The 13,693-nt window shown below is 44.4% G+C and overlaps 3 non-coding genes across 3 annotated transcripts; 2 read left to right on the top strand and 1 right to left on the bottom strand.

The window, feature by feature from the left end:
- The first annotated feature begins 6,514 nt into the window (after window positions 1-6,514).
- TRNAQ-UUG (transfer RNA glutamine (anticodon UUG)) lies at window positions 6,515-6,586 on the top strand. Its single transcript has one exon. It is a non-coding gene; the product is annotated as a tRNA-Gln (tRNA).
- Window positions 6,587-7,906: 1,320 nt separating this feature from the next.
- TRNAS-GCU (transfer RNA serine (anticodon GCU)) lies at window positions 7,907-7,988 on the bottom strand. The gene has a single exon. It is a non-coding gene; the product is annotated as a tRNA-Ser (tRNA).
- Window positions 7,989-8,318: 330 nt separating this feature from the next.
- TRNAA-AGC (transfer RNA alanine (anticodon AGC)) lies at window positions 8,319-8,390 on the top strand. The gene has a single exon. It is a non-coding gene; the product is annotated as a tRNA-Ala (tRNA).
- The last annotated feature ends 5,303 nt before the right edge of the window (window positions 8,391-13,693 follow it).

Below are 13,693 nucleotides of genomic sequence, written 5' to 3'. Positions count from 1 at the left end.
TCAGCAGATCACAAAGCTAGACAGAAGGAACAAAGAAAACACAAGACAGAAAGCAGTTAATAAAATGACAATATGAAGTCTTCATGTTCAATAGTTAATATGCTTTGCCAATCAGTAACTGATTTAAATGTAAATAGATTGAAATTTCCAATTAAAACACAGAGTAATAGAATGGATTTGCAAAAACAAACTAACAAGATTCAGTAGCTATAGGTTATTGTTGAATTAATTAAGAAAATAGGGAAATTCTGATTCTTCTCATGTTTGTCATTATTGGGGGGGCATGATATGGACTGCAAGGAGCAGAGCTTTGCTATTCCCAACTGACCCTCTAGGTGGCACCCAAGATGCTGTGATGCAATAAATGTCTTACTGGTCTCTAGCGCTTTGGCCTGGTCTTAGAGAAAGCAACCAGAGGGGCTTCTGGCTTGGTATTAGCTCAGCTCCAGTCATTGCAGCCACTTGGGGAGTGAATCACTGGACAGAAGATCTTCTTCTCTGTCTCTTTGCCTCTCTGTATATCTGACTTTCAAAAATAAATAAATAAATCTAAAAAAAGAAAATCATATCACTATTCAGAAATTAGTATAAACGTTCATCTTTATTTTTTAAAGATTTATTTTTATTACAAAGTCAGATATACAGAGAGGAGGAGAGACAGAGAGGAAGATCTTCCATCCGAAGATTCACTCCCCAAGTGAGCACAACGGCCAGTGCTATGCCGATCTGAAGCCGGGAACCAGGAACCTCTTCCGGGTCTCCCACGCAGGTGCAGGGTCCCAAATCTTTGGGCCATTCTCCACTGCTTTCCCAGGCCACAAGCAGGGAGCTGGATAGGAAGCAGAGCTGCCGGGATTAGAACCGGCGCCCATATGGGATCCCGGCACATTCAAGGCGAGGACTTTTAAGGCTTCTGTTTTTATTGGAAATAATGCCCCAAGTTGATACTTTGGAATTTCTTCTCCTTCTAATCCTTAGACTGTCCTGTCTCTCCTCCTCTCTGTATATGACTTTCCAATAAAAATAAATAAATATTTTAAAAGGCAATATAATCCCTTAAAAATAACTGTTGTGTAGTAAGACTTGTAAAAATCTCTCCAAAAGAATAGTGGCCTCAAAGCACTTCACAGATCAACCTAGTATAGATACTGACAGTGAAAAGAACCTAGAAAACTCTGCAACTCGTCTTTTCCTTGTACAGACATGCAAGTCCCAGAGGGAATGTAATATGCCTAAGGTTCCACAGCTAATTAGTGACAGAGTCTGTTATCGGGCGCATTCAGATCTTATCACTCAGCATTTCCCTGTTTGTTACCAGTGTAGAAATTGAAATCAAAATGGAGTGAACATGGCTCATTGCTAACTGCAATACTTCTCGCTTTTCTAACTCCTGTTTTGCTTGTTTGGCTATGAAGCTGTATGAGACTATGTAGGCTCTCAGGCTGAGCCTCCTACGTGACCTTCAACACGAAATGGTTCCCAGTTCCCAGGGATTCCGATCCAAGTCTTGTTATTTCACGGATGTTGCTAAGGCCTGAGTCTGGTTATCTGGACAGCCGGACGGGAGGTGAGTCGGGCACAGGATGCCCAGCTGAGATAGGCAGGGAATGCACAACGCCTCCCTCCTCTCTTGCTACACTATGCGAGCCATTGTAAACTGCCCCTATAAAAATTCCATAAATGTGCTGTTCTGGTAAGGGATGTCGGTCCCGGTTGGTCGGTTGGTCACCATGCCTCTCATTGTAATTACAACTTGCTGTGACTATCACTGATGTGAGTAATACTGTTTTAGCGGTCGAGTGGATGCTAAACACCAGGAAAGTCCTCAAATTCATATACTGGCTAATTTTCAAAATGATAAAAGTAATGGTCATTAAAAGAACATAGTTGGGCCCGTCGCAATAGCGTAGTGGTTAAGGTCCTCGCCTTGAACACGCCGGGATCCCATATGAACACCAGTTCTAATCCTGGTGGCCCACTTCCCATCCAGCTCCCTGCCTGTGGCCTGGGAAAGCAGTGGAGGACGGTCCAAAGCTTTGGGATCCTGCACCTGCGTGGGAGACCCGGAAGAGGCTCCTGGCTTTGGATTGGCTCAGCTCCAGCCGTTGCAGCAGGTTGGGGAGTGAATCATTGGATGGAAGATCTTCCTCTCTGTATATCTGCCTTTCCAATAAAAATAAATAAATCTTACATAAAAAAACAGTTATACAATATTAATTGTTTACAATTTTACCTAATTCTTTAATGTCACAAAAGCCATTTCTCTATTATCTATCTATCTACCTCCTACTTGTAAGCAATAGTTCAAGGCTTCCAAATTCTCTCACTTGTATTGGCTATCATCTAAAGGCTGTTAGTCTCCTAGGCATGAATCTATGCATCTACACCAGTGATCAGATAATGTCCAAAGCCAGAGATTTAGCCGTCAGTGCAACCAGCCCACTTTCTCCATTCTGGACTCAAACACTTAAATTCTCCGCCAGAACACGGCACTCCGATTCCTCAGCTGCTGTCTAGGATCATCCAACTGCCTCTCCAAGTCTTCCAGCACCATCACCACCTGCTCCTCCCTCTGGGACGGTGCTCCCACACCCATGCTTGTAGCTCCTCCAGCAGGATGCTGAGGGACTGCTCCAGCACAAACAGTTCCAGAATCTGCTCCTTAGTATTTATTATTGGGCTCAGCCAGCGTAGGCAAAGTTCTGGTAGTTGACTCAGTGCCTCCCTGGGCCCAGGGGTCTCCTGGTGCTGACGGGAAAGTACTGACAAGAAAGTTCCCTTGTGTAAGACATCTTTCTCTGTGGACAAGACTCCTGAACCCAAATATGATCTTCTTCAATCTTTACTTTGACAATCATCCCTGGTTCCTCTGAAGTTTGGTCAGCCAAGGCTGGGGGCCGCGGGTTTGAGGTCGCCTCCATCCCGGGCTTAGCTCAGGTCAGGCTCTCTGCAGTTGGGGCTACGGTGATTTTTACTTGAGCTCTCTTTTCGTCTTTGATCGGAAAATTTTCTAATATAAGAAGACAGTGTTAACGGAGCACAAATACAGACAGTTTCAAAAACACGTGTTCGCGTGGCAACACGGGACAGTCCATTTCATTCAAAGTGAAGCCCAGAAGGGGCTGGGACACAAATACAGAGGTGATAGGATCACACACAAGATAACGTAGGTTATCAGGGTCACTTTGGCCCTAAATAAAGTCTGGGTGTAAGATCTCAGGCAAGAAACGCAAAGACGAGGAGGGTCGCCCCAAGACCGGAGCTCCTAGCTACGTGGACTCAGGCGGAGAGGCAGGAGGTGTCCTCCCGCAGCACGAGCGGCTGACCAGGAGGCCTGAGGGTCGCCGCGCGCCCAACTTCTCTCAGCTGCAGTTTCCACCTTTAGGGACCGCAGACCCTCCGGAATGCGGACGAGCGCGTCAGTTTGCAGCCGCTCGGAGCACACAGCCCGCCGCGGGGCCGGCGCCTGCAAGCCCGGCCAGACAGCTGCGCTCACTTCCGGTCCGCTCTAGGATGCCGGGTGGTGCAGCCATCTCAGTGGTCGTGGTAACCAGTACTGGTCCTTCTTGGGGCAAACGTTCTAGAAGCGACAGATGAAGAGCTGTTAGTCGCCTTGTCATCGGGGCAAACGTTGTAGAAGCGACATGAAGAGCTGTTAGTCGCCTTGTCATCCGGTGTGAGCAGTGCTGCCGTAGAGGATGCTCTGCCAGAATCACCGCCCACTTGGCGGTGCTCACCGATGCAAAGAAAGTTCCCTGTCCTGCCCCTCCTTTTCATCTTCATTTCAGGCCATTTTCTTCTTTCCCAATTGTTGTAAATGAGTTTTGAATAAGTACTGACTGTAAGCTCTAGCTCTAACCTTTTCAGTAACAGAAGAGGAAAACCATCGTTCATGGAGAATGAAATTCCCTCAAAGGAGTCCAGGGCAGCCGCTGTGCCTCTGCCAGCCCAGACTAAAGAATTGAAGGGAAACTGATAAAATGATCTTCAAAATCAGCTCGTGTGGGACTTCCAAAAAATCCCCACCTGCCGGGGCTCCTCGGACCGCGCGCTGACAGGAGGGGTTCACTCAGGCTTGCGCATCTGCTACGCAGGGGTGCGCCCTTCCAAGCCGCGGAGGCAGACTGCGGCCGAGGGTTGGGCCCGGGGCTTGGGAGCTCAGCGTTCCTGCAAGAGGCAGCCTTGGGTTCCTCTTCACCCGTGGGCCACACAGCCTTCCCAAGGACTATGCAACAAATGCCCAGGATGTATCAGCGTAAGGCTCAATGGCCCCCGCCCCCATCCCCACCCTCTCTTCTTTGGTTCCTGTATCGATGACTCGTATTTTGGCATTGCTGATTCCAGAGACTTTGAACGGTCAGAATATTTCTTCCAGAAATCTCCAAGTAAAAGCGTTGTCCGTGGAGTTGGTGAATAATCTCCCAACCCCAGTTAAAGTGTTTATGAAAGTTTTGTCTATGTGCCCAAATCCTCAGTTCCTCCAAGCCCTGAGATGGACCGAACCTCCTCCCGGATGCTCCTGGCCGCGATTTGTACGGGACACTTCTCTTGTATTTTCCCATCGCCAGCTGCTGATTTTCTGCAGTCAGAGGTTCTACCTCTTCCGTAGTCTGCACATATAGTCATGGCCATGGAGAGAACTGTTTCTTTAGAAAGACTACATGCATTCTAGACCTTCACTGAAGGAGCAAGATTTAAAGTTTGGGGAATCACATTTTGCATTATTAAAATGACATGCAACTACACTTGCATAAAAAAAGCCAAGTATCACAAAGATGAACACAGAGTAATGTAAAAAGTACCTTTATCCTCAATTCAATTTTTCAGAATCATTCGTGCTAAGAGTATGGCGTATATTCCTCCAACCTATCTTAAAATGAACGTCGGAAATCATAACTTGCAAGTTACTCTTGTGCTTTGGATATAGTTTGTGTGTCCTTAAAGGCTTCTCAATTTGAAATGTAATCCCTATTCTAAGATATTAAAAAGATAAAAATTGAATCTGAATGAGGGGTTTGAAGACCGGGCTTGAGCAAAACGATTCTAGGTTGACAATAAGGTCACTAGGGCTTGGGCCCCAGGCATTGTGAGAAACACAGGAGAGACAGATGCACGCTCAGACAGACTCCCTGTGTTTTGCCAAGTGGCACTTTGTGTCCCCTCTGGATTCTGACAACGGGAAGGTCATTGCCACATGCATCTCTGGAACTGTGAGCTAATACAAGCCTTCTTTCTTCGCAAATACTCATCTTGTGGGCTTATGTCACTGACAACAGAAAACACATCAATGTGCTCACAAAAATTATGTCCTGCTTTATACATCAAAATCCATCAAACTGCTGGGCTTTTGTTTTAAACTAAGTCCTCCCTGGAATTGCTGTGCCAACCCGTGGGCATATATATTCATCGTGTTCTTTTTAGCACATGTATAACATTTTTTTTTTCAAATACGCTGTCACCTTTCCAAGTTTCCAATACTGAGAAGTATGACAATGAACTAAGAATGTCATCACATTTTTTATTTTTCTATTTCAGTAAGATTGTAGGAGAATGGGGGACCTGGCTGGTGCAAACCAACAACCAGCTGTAAACCTGGGATAAAGCTCTGAAAGCTCAGGGCAAAGGTCTTGAAGAAGTTGGACTAGAAAAGGATGGGTGCAGGAACTCCCTGATCCTCTAGCTTTGATAACAGATTGGAGAGAGGCACTTCCTCTAACATGCTGTTTAATCATTAGTAACCTGCTAGAACACATCATCTTCAGATTGAACACCCCCCCACACACACACACACTGAACGCAAGCACTTACATCCTGTTTCAACCCCTTCTTCATCATGCCTGCGTTTACCTTAGTCTTTACAAGTCATTTGCTGGTAATAAACTTTGGCTATTGATCGTCAGTGGCCCGTGTGTGTGATTATCGGCTCCATGCACCAAACCCCTTGCTGCTGTACAGCGGCATAAGATGGCTGTTTAAAAGCCAAGTTGCTGTGGTACAGATTATTTTGACAAATATTGCCAAACTGTACCCAAGTGCTATTTCTCATGAGTCTCACTAACTGGACCAACATGCTTCTCTTGCTGGAGCTTCTCCAAGACCTTGGGGGGTCGTTCTGCATGACACACATTTTTATAAAATTTGCACAATCGTGCTATTTTGACAGAGCTAAAGACAGCTGTTTTACTCCAAACTAGGCATCTAATTACTCATTAATAATTCCTACTCTTTTACTTAAAGAGGCCATCCTAAATTATGCAAACTTCAGACCTCATGAAGTCTGGATCTGCCCACTCTGTCCTCTGCAATCTGATTTATGCTCCCGACCTACGAAGGCAAGACAGTCAGCTGAGTGCGGTTTTGCCCATTGCCTGTTTTGCGTCAAAGCACTGGCTTTCCTTTTCGGCTCGGTCAAGCTGAAGTCTGACCTAATGCTTCTCCATTAGAGCAATTACGAAGTGCATTACGGAGGAAATATTTAATCAGTCATGAATACATATTCTTTTCTACTGTAATTGGTCCCATGGTGTAATGGTTAGCACTCTGGACTTTGAATCCAGCAATCCGAGTTCAAATCTCGGTGGGACCTCACAAAGGATGATTTTTGCAGTTTCTGGATGGGATTGGCACAGAAACGTGGAAAAACTTGTTCCTCTGCTCAGGGGATTTTCCCCTCCCATCCAAACCTAAAGAACCTAACATATTTACCCAGGAGCTTTCAAAGCGCACGGAACTCACAAGACAACAGGAAAGAAAACACTTGGAGAACCTGTCGGAACAGAAAGGCTCGGCGGCAGCGTGGAGGGGGACATTCACCGGCTCAAATCCGCCCGATTCTCCTCTCCGAGTTCTCTCCACCCACCCGCGGCCCCCGAGCGCGCGGCTCCCGGACCTGCCCCACTTCCTCCCCGCCGGGTCCTCATCTCGGACCGGCCCGGGGGCAACCACGGAGCGCGGGCGAGGAGCGGCTGGGGACGCCGGCCTTCCGCGATTTTCCCCACTCGGATTATCAGAGTGAAACAGAAGAACCTTGGCCGCCATCCGCTGCCGCCCAGCCCAACCCCAGACTCATACCAGCGTTATTTACTCTAACGAACTTATAAAAATCAATTCAAGTGTTGACTGGGGGGGGAGGGGTGAATGGATGAAAAAAATAGTATAAATGCACAGTGAAATATTACTCAGCTTCAAAAACAGGAAACCTAGAAGATATTACGTTAACTGAACTAAGCGAAGAAAAAATATGACATGATCTCACACGCAAAATCTAAGCAATGTATTATTGCTTAGGAGAAAATCACACACACAAAAAACAATTGGCATAATATATAATTCATGTTATCTATTTACAGAAATAAGAATTATCTGTAATATATTATCTAAATACAATTCTAGGAGGATTTAATAACAATATTTATCTATGTGAAATATGATTGAGGATAGAAATAGGTGCATAACATATAGTACATGTAAAAATAGTGCCTATTCAGCAACTTTAATACAACTTAAAAATATTTCTCATGTTTTTTCCCAGATGTCACAAGTAGAAACTAAACATTAACATTGTTAGCTTCGTCGTCTGGCTTAACAAATAATCTTTAGATCTAATCGGGCATGTCGCATGAAGTTAAACTTATAAGGCAATGTTGTTTTACAGTTCACGCTTCAATTACTTTCTCAAAAACAAAATAAAGCCAACCTGGAGGCTGCTCAGACAGCATCTCTCAAGCAGAATGCCATCTGGAGGGAAAATTCAAAGGATCCTGCCGTACGGTTGAATTAAGAGTTCGCCACGTGATATTCGGGAAAGATCTTGAGCACTAAAGTCAAGCGACAGTGTACAGATTTTTTGGATTCCGTGGAGAATAAGCAGTGTTCAAATCAGTTAAGAAGTCAAAAGTTCTCATGCCGACGAGGGTGGGATTCGAACCCACGCGTGCAGAGCACAATGGATTAGCAGTCCATCGCCTTAACCACTCGGCCACCTCGTCTGACACAAGTTTTGAGACCATAATTTTCTCCCTGCCTGCATTTCTTTCTGTAATACGTTTCGTTCTCCTTTTTCTGGATTAATCTTGACAACTTTCACAACCACACACAGAAACAAATGGTTTCGCAGTTAGAACGATTAAAAAATGCAGCTGCCACGAGCGAAAGGCAACCCATGGCCTCCTGCCAGCCTCCTTCCCAGGGTGACTCACTGCAATATTTCTTCTGACGCTGCTGCGCAGTACCCAGCTCAGGCTCCGTTTCAAAACGGGAAGGTTGCGCCGACAATTTATTCTGTTTTTTAGGAGGCAAGGAAACAACTCACTTGTGTCGGGGGTGTAGCTCAGTGGTAGAGCGCGTGCTTAGCATGCACGAGGTCCTGGGTTCAATCCCCAGCTCCTCCAATCAGTTTTGGGGCGACAAGTCCACTTTCTATGAGTAAATCACTTTACAAGGCCTCTTTAAGGGTTCTTTAAAAAACACCCAGCCTTTCAGTACGTACTTCGGGTTTTGCTCACTTGTTCATACTTTTGAATTCTGAAGAGTTGGAGCTAAAATCGCACTGGAAATACGACACAAAAATATTTTCGTGCTTCCTTGAGTTTTCCCACTTTTTTTTTTTTTTTTTTTGAAGCACTAGGTATTGAAGCCGCAGTCTGTGTTATTGCTGCAGAAGCTGTTGGTACAGAAAGGGTCGTTGCATGTGGTGCCAACACGGGAGGGTACTGATCAGATTATCCAGTCGTATGCATCCGGAGCTGCTGTGCCATCTTGGGAAAGTCACTTAGTGGAAGTGTGAGAAACTGACATCTAAATGTCTCTTCTCAAAAAAAACTTCATAAGAGTAAGTGGCATGTAGAGCACACTTCAGAAATACATTTGACTAAACAACTGCCTGCTCTCTTCAAAACACATAACAGCATGCGTATGAAACAGTCCAAAAACCAAAGCTGATTTTTCTAGATTCTAGTCTGACATGTTAATTAAATAAACAATATGAGAAGGGGAAAAACCTGGTAATTCTTTCTTAACATTAGTTTCTAGAAATTATTACTTCAATTTGAACAATAGCTGCAAAACGTATGTTTTTACTTGGGCTTATAGCCTCTACCACATATTTAAGCTTCCTTAAGATATTCTTTGGTTAAATGGATTTGAATTTTTTTGTAACAAAACAAGGATATTGATTATCTTCAATACCATTTAATATTGTAATGGAGATATTAGCCAAAGATTTTCATCACAAAAAGTAGCACAAGGCAGGTGTTTGGTACGCTGGTTAAGCCTGCTCCGGCACTCTCATCTTTATCTGAAGTTCTGGGCCTGAGTCCTGGCTGTGCTCCGGATTGGAGTGAGGTGCCTGACCACGTGTGCGCTGGAGGATGGGACCAGTCCATCATCTTGGCACATCTAGACTGACTTCCAGGCGTCAGCCTGTTTCAGGCCCCACTGTTTGGGGGGAATTAAGAGACTGAACTAGCAGCTGGTCCCTCCCTCCCCGTCAAACCTACCACCCTCTCTTCATCATTCTCTCTTAAGCACATAAAAGCAAATTAGGCAAATTAAGAAAAATTAAAAGTAACTAGAGGATTAAACATTAGATATAGAGGGGCAAAGTTTGGTACAGTTACCTTTCTAGAGACCATCCCTAAAATGGAAAAACGACTACAAATGAATAATATTGTAAAGAATATGGTTATAAAATCAACATAAAAACAACATACACACAAAACAACCTTCATATAAACAAGATTTGGAGGTTTTTTTTTTTTGGATTCATTATTTTGAAAGCTGACAAATGAAGGAAGAGAATCAACCTTTCCTGCATAAAATGATGAAATGTACTTTTTGATAAACAACATATGAGTATACTTCATAAAATATAATATTTTCTATGGCTTATTTTAGTGTAGCACCATGCTTTAAATTATGCATAGTTTTTTAATTTATGCATTTATGTGAGTCTTTCAAAGGTCCTTCACTTAGTAGATGAAGGAAATGTTTTCTCTGTATTTAATAAATACAGGAATGATGATAAAATTTGAGTCAAAACTTTGCAACTGGTGCTGCTATCATGTATCCAGGTCACAATCATCAAGGGCTGCTACAACCATTCCGGGAAACTGCATGGGAGACTAGAATGCATGGGGCTGACTGAATCACCTAATACCCAAGATAAATTTCACATCATTAAAATGAGGCCACCACATATCTTCTGTGTCCTGACAAAATGAAAAATAATGTATCCAGGACCACCAATGAAATGTTTGTGTTAAAAAAAACAAAAACTAAAACAAAACAAAAAAACTAACTCCTTGAAGTGAACCAGCAGGTGGAAGATGTTTCTCTCTTCCCTCTACACATCTGCCTTCCCAATCAAAGCAAATATATTTTTACAGAGAGAGAGTAGTCATCATCCATCTCTTAATTCCTGGATTCTTAAAGTGGATTCCTTCACTCCACCACTGAGCCACATCTCCCCCAGAGGTGTTACTGACTCTTCTGATTGCTGCGACCAAAGGCCGTCGTTGTATGACTTGTTACAGAACAGGTGTAGCTGCAGGTGAGAAGCAAAGGTGAAGGTAAAGACACATAGTGATTGAACAAGAGGGATGAAAGTGGAGCCAGCACTGTGGTGCTGCTGGGGACATACACATCCCACAGAGCAGTGCTTGGGATAGAATCCCCCCTCCACCTTGGATCCAAATGCCTGTTACTGCTCCTTGAGGCTGCAGTTGATGGCTCCTGTGCTTGAGTTCCTGCCAGCCACATGAAAGCCTTGAATGTAGCTCCTGGCTCCTGGCTTCAGTCAACCAGTCCAGACTCTTGCAGCCATTTCTTTGGGAGAGTGCATCAGAGGGTGTAATCTCTCTTGCATTCTCTCTCTCTCTCTCTCTTTCTCCACCCCATCAACTGAAATAAGCCATAAGTGGATCAACACAATGCGCAAGTAGAAGTTTTGCTACATTTTTGTCCCTTGTTGGGAAGAAATAGAGACACTAACAATAGGATTGGGAACCTCATGTATGTAAATTATAAAATCTATTCCTTATTATATCCTGGTAATTAGTTCAGTTTTCTCACCAGTCTTTTTAAAAAGAAGTGATATTCATAACTCTTTGTTCTAGATTATGTCAATAATTCTGGTCTTGATGAGAAGAAAAATTACCCTTCAGGCCACTCCAGTGACTTTAGAGTCAGTGAAATCATACCAGGCCTCATTCAACAAGTAGTTGAAAATTGACTTATGACAGGTTGCATAAGTGACAATCAAAAGGGATAACATATGGTTGAAAACATCCCAATAATAACAGCAACAAAATGTAACCATTAAGTGGCTCAAATCTGTCCTAACCTGAAGTTCACAGTCTAAAGCTTCAGAAATAATGACCCAAAGGCAAAATTATTTTTACCTGTACTCCAGAGAATTTGCTCTCTGATCACAAATCATCCATTCTCCTTTAGTCAAAACAATGTAAAGCTGATCTCAATAATGTATGATAAAATTTAAAGATATTTAGAGTAATTACATATTTTATAGAGATATGTAATTTTTGTTAACTTAAGGAAGTTAGCATTTAAGTATTACAAATATGCAATTAAATTCATCCAACTGATATGTAAAAGTCAAAGTATTTTAACATAAATATATCTATAAAACATGTGTTTAATGAACAACATAGCCAGCAAGGACTCAAAGGCAGCAATAGATAGAGATGCCAGGAATTGAACCTGGGACCCCATGTACGCAAAGCACATGCTCTACCACTGAGCTACACCCCATCCACAGTAATATCATTTTCCTTTTTATTTTTGTATACAGATGCACAACCCTACCAGCTATTTCAATTTGTATTCATAGAAACATAATTATGTTAATTACACAAACACTTTTTAAATTTAATTTTATTTTTGATATTGTTTACATAGTTGACAAGAATGAAGGCCTATTTGGACCATCAAATAGGGTGGGTAAGGTTGAGGTATGCGGGAAGATAGGTGGGGCAAATGCTTCCAATTTTCCTTTTCTTCCCTTTTCTCCTGTAAGAGGAAGGCAGGAGGGCGAGGAGCTGTTCCCAGCTGCCAAACTACATCACTACCTAAAGCTGGGGATGTCCATTTGATGTCATCTTAGAAACCGTGATGTGGACAAGGATGTTCTAAGAGAATTGTGTGAGTGGTTTTGATAGTTCTGAGATGTTGTGGGTTTCATTGCTCCAGGTTGAGAAAATTCTTCCAAGGTCTATTGGCTGACAGAGTCCACCCTAGCGCATCCACTCACCCAGATACTTGCAGCCACAGCTTAACTAAGAAAGTTGTCCAAGCTCTTCATCTTCTTACATGACATTCGATATCCTCAGTAGGCCCAAGTGAGCTGGCCATCATGTCCCCCTTATGTACCTGGGTATGCTGCCCACTGCATAGGCATCAACAGTTGAGCAGATCCAATGCCAATACATGCATTCCATGGTTGCATGACAAATTCTATGATTCCCCTGTGGCTGGAGTTTTGAGTCTCCAAGAAATCTCTCCTGAGGTGACCCCAGACCTGATTCTTGCATGTACCAGCCAGTACAAGGTCCGGTTCATCACCTGCATCAGCCTATGCACGCACTGGTGATTATAGTCACATGATCAGTTCTGCCCCCAACCCCACATCCCATGCAAATTATTGAGTGTTGTGGCAAGTCAAGTCAGTGTGCTACAGAGCTTGCCCTTGAGCACACCAGCAGGAACTGCAACCTAGTAGGGGTGACATTCAATAAATTCCATCAGGCATACCCCTAGCCCTCATTCCTATGCCTGCCAGTACATGCAGCAGACTAGCCTGGTCCATGCTGCATCCCAATCAGGCTCTCAAATACATCCACTGTGTGTTGTAACTTAGCTCAGCCCACCCTACCCTACCCTACGAATCAGTTCACATGTATGCCAATGGCTGCTGTCGCCTTGCACAGTCTGGCCCACCTCCAGCCCTGGCTCTCATGCACACCAGCTGTAGCTGCAGCTCAACAGAGGAGATTTCCCTACTAATCCCAGTCCCCATCCTGGATCTTGTACTTTCCAGGGAGTACTGTAATCTAATCTGACACTACTTGCCCCCTGCCCTGGCACTTGTTAACAGATGCTGTGCCAAAGCCTGTCCTGTTGGTACCCTGGCCTTTTATTGCACCAGTGGATGCAGTAGTCTAGCCTAGCCCAGCCCTTCCCCAAACTCAGCTCTCATGCAGGCCATTGGTTGTTGCAGCCTTGCCCAGAGTCTGTTGCATCCCTGTCTACCCCCAGTTCTAGTTCTCATACTCCCCACTGGGAGCGGTGACCCACAGAGGAGCCTCCACAGCTCCCCCTCCCCCAGGATCATTCCCAGCCTGGGGTCTTACGTGTGCTGGTGGATGCTGCAGCCCAGTCCGGCATGACCCATCTCACCTCAGCATTCACTGCTGGGTGCCAGAGCCTGGCTCTGCCTGGTCTACCCACAGTCCCAGCTCATGCTGGGTGTACTGCAGCCTAGCCCAGCCCAGCCAACCCCCATTCCTGGCCCTGATGTGAACTGGTGGCTGTTGCTTCCTGGCCAACCTGACCTGCGCCCCATCTTGACTCTTACACCTGCCAGTGGATGTTGTGGATTGGTACAACCCAGCCTGTGCACAGACCTGACTCACACGTGTGCCAGCAGGTACTATAGCCCTACCTGGACTAGACTGCC

The sequence above is a fragment of the Ochotona princeps genome, chromosome 1 (genome assembly GCF_030435755.1).
Source record: "Ochotona princeps isolate mOchPri1 chromosome 1, mOchPri1.hap1, whole genome shotgun sequence".
NCBI classification, from domain to species: Eukaryota; Metazoa; Chordata; class Mammalia; order Lagomorpha; family Ochotonidae; genus Ochotona; species Ochotona princeps.
The sequence above is the reverse complement of the archived record's forward strand: the minus strand, read 5'-3'. Positions and strand labels throughout refer to the sequence as shown.